The following is an 8,663-nucleotide window of genomic DNA, read 5'->3' as shown; positions in this document are numbered from 1 at the left end:
TATTATTATTAATAGCTTTGAGTACAACAATCATTACATTGAATTTGAACAATCCATCACTTAAGTACCCTTTACCTATATACACTACATTCTTAGTAAGTACAAATTTGTTAGAAATAAAGACCAGTTTGAACCCTTTCTTGCCTAGGAGTGAACCAGAGACCAAGTTCTTCCTGATGTCTGGTACATGCTAGCATATTATTCAGAGTGAGTTCTTTCCCTGAGATCATCATCAATTTAATATTTCTTTGTCATTCAACCTTGGCAGTAGAAGTGTTCCCCATATAGAGTTGTTCCCCATCATCTATGGCTTGATAGGTAGTGAACATCCTCTTTTCTGAGTAAAAATGATGAGTAGCTTCTTTGTCCACCCACCATTCTCTATTGTTGCTCAAAAGGTTGATTTCTAAAACCACAACTAAAAGGTTTAGCTTTGACACATCAGTTGTTAATTTATCTTCCTCGGTAATGTGCACCTCAATGGTCTTCTTCTTGGAGTTATCTTGTGATTTATGGCTACGACAGTCTTTAACTCGGTGTCCTTACTTACCGCATGCGTAACACTTCCTTTTGAACCTTTTGTTATTTCCTTGGCTGGGACTTTGGCCAGAGTGCTTCCTCTTTTTATTTTTATCCTCAGCTTCTACCATATTTTCCTTTAACACCATTTAAGAACTACCAGATTTCTTTTTAGACATACGGTTATCTTCTTTTATCCTCAACCTGACAATCAGGTCTTCGAGCCCCATTTCCTTACGTTTATGCTTCAAATAATTTTTGAAATCTTTCCAAGTAGGCGGCAATGTTTCAATTATTGAAGCTACTTGAAAAGATTCACTCATTGTCATCTTCTCAACATATATCTAATGTAGGATCAATTGGAGCTCTTGCACTTGGCTCATGAGAGTCTTGAGTCCACCATTTTGAAGTCTAGAAATCGTCCGACCATGAATTTCTTCAAACCAACATCCTCTATTGTATATTTCTTGTCTAGTGACTCCTATAGCTTTTTGGCAGTATTAATCGAACTATACACATTATATAACGTATTCTCCAATCCATTGAGGATGTAATTCTTAGATAGGAAATCTCCTTACTTTCATGCATCAACAACTCCTACTTTTGTTAGGTCAATCTCACCCTCTTGTAGCACTGGGAAAACGTCATTCAGAAACTTGCTCAAATTCAAAGTTGTAAGGTAGAACATCATTTTCTGCTGCCACCTTTTGAAATCTGCCCCATTATACTTTTTGGGCTTCTCCCTATGGCTGACAGGAACATTAGGCACAGTTGTACTGAAACTTTCCATTTGTTTGTTATATAAAATACACAGATCACAATTTAATTTACACAATATAATATGACAACAATAATATTTAAATAGCAATACTATAGTAAACTAGGATTTAAACGGATTTTGTCTTAAGATTGTTACTAAACATGTATGTTTATGATATACTATAGTATCAGTATTTAAATATTATGAAAAATTATAACATATATAATTATTATTATAAACAATAATATATATATTTATAGAATTATGTGATAATGGTATATTATACCAAAATGAAATATAATTATATATTAGTATAATAATAAGAAAAAACTATATTAAAAGAACCTGTTAATAGGCCGAGGCTCGAATTGGATTTTATTTCCTTAAGACAGATTCACTCCGCTATGGTGTTGATGGACTCTGTAGCATCTGTCTCCCAGGATACAATGACCTTCCTTTCCTCGATGGCATCACTTCAAATCGGAGAAAGAAACGGACCGACTTGGTGTAGTACTTTCTCCTACTAGATTCACAACTACAAAACTATATGTATGCAAAGAAGGGAGAAGAAAGGGAGAGAGGAGAACTCAGAACTATACAAAAGATTTTTTTTAATTTTGGTAAGAATTTAAAATGAACCTGTTTGGCTAACAAAAAATGAGGTCCCTTCCGAGTGAATGGAAAGGATTACGAGCATGTCAGGAACTGTTGTTGTTCCAAAGAGGAGCTCCAAACAATATTCCAATAGAAAGTTGTCGGGATAGGCGATTGAAAGGAAGCTTGGAATGACCACTTCCAGGGGTTCTTTTTGCCTTGAAAAAAGACTTCAGGATTGTTCTAATGCTAGTGGAAAAAGAACAAAATTGAAAGTGCCGGACTTGCAATAAAAAGAACTATAAACTACTTGCTGGAAAGTAGGAAGAAAAAATGATCTACTTGTTTTAATCATAGTTGAAATACATTATTAGAATGTATAAATACATGAAATGAAATTGATAAAAAAAAAAGATGTTGTGTTGTTGTGCGTGTTGAATTGGGTTTGCATGTTAGGCCCATGTGCTCTATTTATAGAGTTTTTTTTGGAGCAGTTGGAAATGGCAGTTCCAGCAACAGTTGGTGATGCTTTCAAGTGGAACGTCCAGATTGTGCCACATGCCACATGTCTTCCCTAGATCTCTCATAGTGATGACATATGTAAAACCATGTGTTCCCATGATCTACAACTTCTAAGGAGTGGTTTTGTTGGTTGAATGCTTATTACAAGCATTTACCCACGTTCTGGAACTGCCCAGATGGAAAGACGGTGGTTCCAATAGCAGTTGGAAACTTCTACCTAGAAGGTCGGATCGTGCCATGTGTCCCATGATCTGATAACTTTCTTTATTGTGCATGGATCATTCTCTTTATGAATTCTGAGTTCTACACACACATATATATATATACCATGATATATACACGTCTCCTATTAATTTGAATACCAACCCACATTTTCAATTTGGTAGTTTGGTACAACTTAGCAAAAACTCCTAAAGTTTCTCTTGATGAACCTAGTCATATAGTCTCATTTCCGTGGATCCTCCTATAAACACTTCTTCCACGAAATAGTAGTTGCATAATATTTGGAGCAAGTCCTATGAAGTAGGAAATATTTTAGGAGTGGGTGGTTTCCTTTTCATGTACATGAATCCTTCTTCTCCTAGAATTCTGAACTTACATCTATATATATATATATATATATATATATATATGTATATATATATATATAATCATATATATGCATGTGTCCTTTAATTTGGTAACCTCTTTTGCAGCTAAAGTTTTCACTTGGCGCATCTTCATGGTGTCAAATGTCCTATGATATTATAACTCCTTCTTGCATACATGACATAAATACTATCCATGAATATATATATATATGCACCACGTTATATACACACACGTTCTCCACCAATTTGACTAACTAACCAAGCTTCAACTTAGGTAGTTGGCCATAGTTTAACAAATTCCTAAATTTGTTCAATGAACCTGGACCTCATTATGCCATGTAGTAGCAATTTCTAGAGCAACTCCTATAACATAAGAAACTTTTTAAGAATGGAATTTTGCTTCCCTCAATGACAGCCTATTTTTGGCATTCCATATATCCCATAACCATTACATAATTCTGGAACCACCCCTATAAAATAGGAGATATTGTAAAAGTGGGGAGTTGCCATTCTTGATGACCAGGTCAAAAGTACATATGACTTTCCCGATATTTGTCATGTGGCAGTAATAGACCACATATGCTCTTATGGTGGGCTCGTATCTCACCAAATTTCTCTTATTCCCTCCCCCCCCCCCCCCCCCCCCCCCCCCCCCCGCGTATCTCACCAAATTTCTCTTATTCCCTCCCCCCCCCCCCCCCGGTATCTCACCAAATTTCTTATTCCCTCCCCCCCCCCCCGGTATCTCACCAAATTTCTCTTATTCCCTCCCCCCCCCCCCCCTCTTCTTAACTGGTACTCACACACACGTCTCCATGAAGGCTCAAACTCCTGACCTCCCTTTGGGAAGTAGGAGCTTGGTACCGCTACGTGGCAGCATTTAAGTGGTTCCATATTGCATGCTATGTGTCCCTGATTGTAGCTTCCTTTTTCAATTGTTGGAATATTAATCTGGTGTGGCAAGTCTTATAGAACTCGCCACATGTCGCCTTTCCAGTGACTAATATTGAAGGTATAAATAGAACCCAAGGGGGTATTTATAGGCAACTAAGTGCCTTTTCAGGCGAACTATCGCCTTCACTGGACGTGATGGTTTAGTCCAAAACAGAAGCCTTGGTTCGAATCAAATGCAACTGGGCCTTGGCTTGAGTTTAATTTAATTTTTTGGGCAGGGCTTACTATGGTGGGTTTCACAAATTGGTGTGTCTGGTCTGAACTAGTGCATAAAACCGAGTCAAAAAGTTACATTTAATATAATTTTTTAGACCAAGCTTACCCTAGTGTGTTTCACGAGCGAGTGCATCTAGTCCGAACCAGTGCATAAGACCATGTCAAAAAATTGCATTTGGTTGAAAATGTCGGTTTCACGCTTATATTTTAAAAGCGCATCATTGGAAAAGAGTTAAAAGAGTCATGGTCAACTTGTCACCAAATTGTATATTTTACTTTGACATTGAATGATAACCTACTTATTTATATATATATTGGAAAAGAGTTAAAAGAGTCATGGTATATATATATAAATAAGTAGGTTATCATTCAATGTCAAAGTAAAATATATTGAATAGTAAGCCGTTATATTCCGTTTAGATTGAATGGTTGATTTATGTCCAATAATTGGAAGTATTATAGCATTAATATAGGTTGAATCATTTAAGTTTAATAATATTCATACATTAAATTGGGTCTTATATTACGAAGTCGGGATGAAAAAAAGAGGTTATACATATACCAATTCAAAGTATAATTTGATACGTTTTGGTAGTAAAATTTCAATTAAGTGCACAATTTTAGCATTTCCAACCAATTAAGTCCACGTCACGCCATTTTTAAGTATATGTGTGTGTGTCTCTCTCTCTCTATATATAGGTATAACAAGTATTAAATAATTTAAGAATATATTAAATAAAAAATTGTACATATTTTTAAGAGCTTCTTTGAAAGTAAAAATTATTTATTCAAATCTTAATAGGAGGAAAGTGGACGATGCAGTTGTAAAAAAAATATTATATCTCGTTTGGTATGCATTTTGTTTATTCTATTTTTGTTTTTGGGATGCTATAGTGTCAATTTTGGTAATAAAAATATGTTTGGTGTGGTCTTATTTTATTTTACACAATACTAAAACACTTCGTGAATAATGCGCAAAATCAAAATACCAAAAAATTATTTTTTTTTCTTATTTTAACAACTGTTCATGGCCTAAAACTATAACTGTATATGTTTGTGTTTCCGACATTTTCACAGCAAAACATCGTTTCCAAACTTACTCCGATTTTTTTGTCAAAACACTTTTACAGCAAAAACACTCTTTCTGTTTTAGCAAAAAACAAAACGCATGCCAAATGAACCCGAACCCGTGCATAAGACCGAGTCAGAGTTGCATCTAATTTAATTTTTTAAGCAAGGCTTACTCTAGTAAAATTTCAATCAAGTACATAATTTTAGCATTTCAAACATAGCTCACGAGCCGCCATTTTTAAGTATATGTGTGTGTCTATATATATATATATAACAAGTATTAAATAATTTAAGAATATATTAAATAAAAAATTGTACATATTTTTAAGAGTAAAAATCATTTATTCAAATCTTAATAAGAGGAAAGTCGACGATGCAATTGTAAAAAAAGAAAGAAAACAAAATAGTTGTACCATATAATACAAAAAACTATTTTTATTTTATGTAAAAATAAAATCTCTAAAACAAATGGCATACCAAACGGACCGAAACAGTGCATAAGACCGAGTCAAAGAGTTGCATTTAATTTAATTTTTTAAGCCGGGCTTACTCTAGTAAAATTTCAATCAAGTACACAATTTTAGCATTTCAAACCTAGCCCACGTCACGCCATTTTTAAGTATATGTGTGTCTATACCTATATATATATATATATATATATATATATAGATATTACAAGTATTAAATAATTTAAGAATATATTAAAAAAAAATTGTACATATTTTTAAGAGCAAAAAGCATTTATTCAAATATTAATAAGAGAAAAGTGGACAATGCAATTGTAAAAAAGTAAAATAATAATAATAATAATAATAATAATAGTTGTACTATATAATACAAAACACTATTTTTATTTTAAATAAAAACAAAACCTGTAAAATAAATCGCATGTCAAACGATCCGAACCAATGCGTAAGGCCGAGTCAAAGAGTGACATTTAATTTAATTTTTTAAACTGAATTTACTCTAGTAGGTTACACGAAAAGTGCGTCTGATTTAAACCAGTACACAAGATCCCATCAAAAAGTTGCATCTGATCGAAAATATCGGTTTCACGCTTATAGTTTATAAGCGCATCATGAAAAAGAGTTAAAAAGTTATGGTCAACTTGTCACCAAATTGTATATTTACTTTGACATTGAAAGATAACCTACTTATTTAAAATATATATATATATATATATATATATATATATATATATATATTGAATATTAAGCCGTAATAAGATTCCATTTAGGTTGAATGGTTGATTTGTGTCCAATAATTGGAAGTATTATAATATTAATATAGGTTGAATCATTTAAGTTTAACAATATTCATATATTAAATTGGGTCTTATATTACGAAGTCGGGATGAAAAAAAATGTTATACATATACCAATTCAAAGTATAATTTGATATATTTTGGTAGTAAAGTTTCAATCAGGTACACAATTTTAGCATTTCAAACCTAGTCTACGTCGCGCCATTTTTAAATATATGTGTGATTCTATATATATATATATATATATATATGTAGGTATAACAAGTATTAAATAATTTTCCTTAGTAGTCAACAATTCAAATCTCAAGAGAACCATTGAAGGCTTATCGGGTCATTAATTTCAGAAACTCATAGGATTAGTCGAGGTATGCGCAAGTTGGCCAAACACCCACGATTACCAAAAATATATATATATATATATATATATATATATATATATATATATTACAATTGCATCCTCCACTTTCCTCCAATTAAGATTTGAAGACGAAAAAGTAAGACTAAACTAAGAAGCTCTTAAAAATATGAACAACTTTTTCTTTAATATATTCTTAAATTATTTAATATATATATATATATATATATATATATATAGTTGTACTATCATATAGTTTGGGGACCAAAACTTGGTCTTGGTTTGGCCTAAATTTTTGGAATGTGGACCAAAATGTCAGCTTCACTTTTATAGTTTAAAACGGATAATGTTAAATAGTTACAAAAGTCATAGACCCATGGTCAAGTCTGTAAATTGCATACGTAGTATTTAGTAAAAGAGTTTTAGTCTGTAAATTGAACAATTATTTTCATATTGAAAGATGACCTCCTACTCCATTTATGTACCAAAGGGCATATTGTCCAATGGTGTAACTTTTTCATCCAAAAAAACAAGAGAAGAGAGGTTTGAGTGTGTGTGGGTAAAAAGCATGAGTAAGTGAGAGTGAGAGTGAGAGTGTGATTCTTATACTCCTATTAATTTTTTTTTATTATTAAATTTATCATAATTATACTAATCATTCTTTTAATCAGTTATACATTTATAGGTTAATTAATACAACTATGAGGGTCAACTCTTTTTTACAAATGTGTTATAATTCTGTATAACTCTACTTTTATTTTTTTTTTATTTTTTCTATCACTACCAATGTTTTTCTAAAAATTTAATTAGACAAGAAGAAGCCATTCAAGAGTTAATATTGCGTGTAATGGTTAGTATTGTGTGCTTTGACACGTGTTTGTTAATTTTTATTTACATGTATAATGCATGATATTTTTTGTAACATAGATTTAAAGTGAATTGTCTAGCAAGAGATATTTGGCAGTGGTTGTCTGTGCTTCTAGGATGGAACATGCCTCATTTTGATACATTAACACAGCTTATTTTTTGGTTTGTCCAACAGAGAATAAAGCACAAGGCTCAAAAGCGAATCTGTGCTACAACATTGTGGTTTTTATGGGATGAAAGGAATAAGCATTTGCATCAGGAATATCAGAGATCTGCCGTACACATTGCTCAAGTTACATGTGGAGAACCAGCAGGCCAGTGGCCTAGCGGTACCAAGTCCTTATTTTTCAAAGAGAGGTTAGGGGTTCGTGCTTCAATGGAGGCATGTGTGTGTAAGTACCCAACTAGGAAAAAAAAAAAATAAAAATAATAAAAAGTTACATGTGGAGAGGTTTTACTTCTTTCAGATATGGAATTAGGGGAATTTGGAACAACTTCCTTGTATGTTTGAATTTATTTATTTATTTTTTTCTTTTATTTTTTGGCTTCTTTTTCTACACTTTGTAGTACATATTTGTAACTACATTGTGATGTGTTAACCAAGGGGATGCCCTTGTTGTTTTCTTGTACATTCTTGATATATCTATAAATTTTTTCCACTTTACCCAAGGAAAAAAAAAGAAAAAAGAAAAAATAAAGAGGCTATATTACATTGAATTCTCTTTATATTTGTCATAATTATACGGATGATTCCTTCTATTTTTAAAATTATTCTTACTTCCCCATAAAAGCAAAGCTTGTACCATGTAATACATACCACTTGATGGTTACAGATTGGCAATTAGGCTACTGGTTAGTGTAATTTTAAAAAAACTCACTCATAAATACATTAATTAATTTTTTTTAATTTTAAATTCAAAACTTTAATTCGATGCTCCTGTATAAAACTAA

This window comes from Cornus florida, unplaced genomic scaffold (genome assembly GCF_030987335.1).
Source record: "Cornus florida cultivar Cherokee Brave unplaced genomic scaffold, ASM3098733v1 CherokeeBrave_3.0.0_Hap2_Chr01, whole genome shotgun sequence".
Taxonomy (NCBI): domain Eukaryota; kingdom Viridiplantae; phylum Streptophyta; class Magnoliopsida; order Cornales; family Cornaceae; genus Cornus; species Cornus florida.
This window is presented reverse-complemented; position numbering follows the sequence as displayed.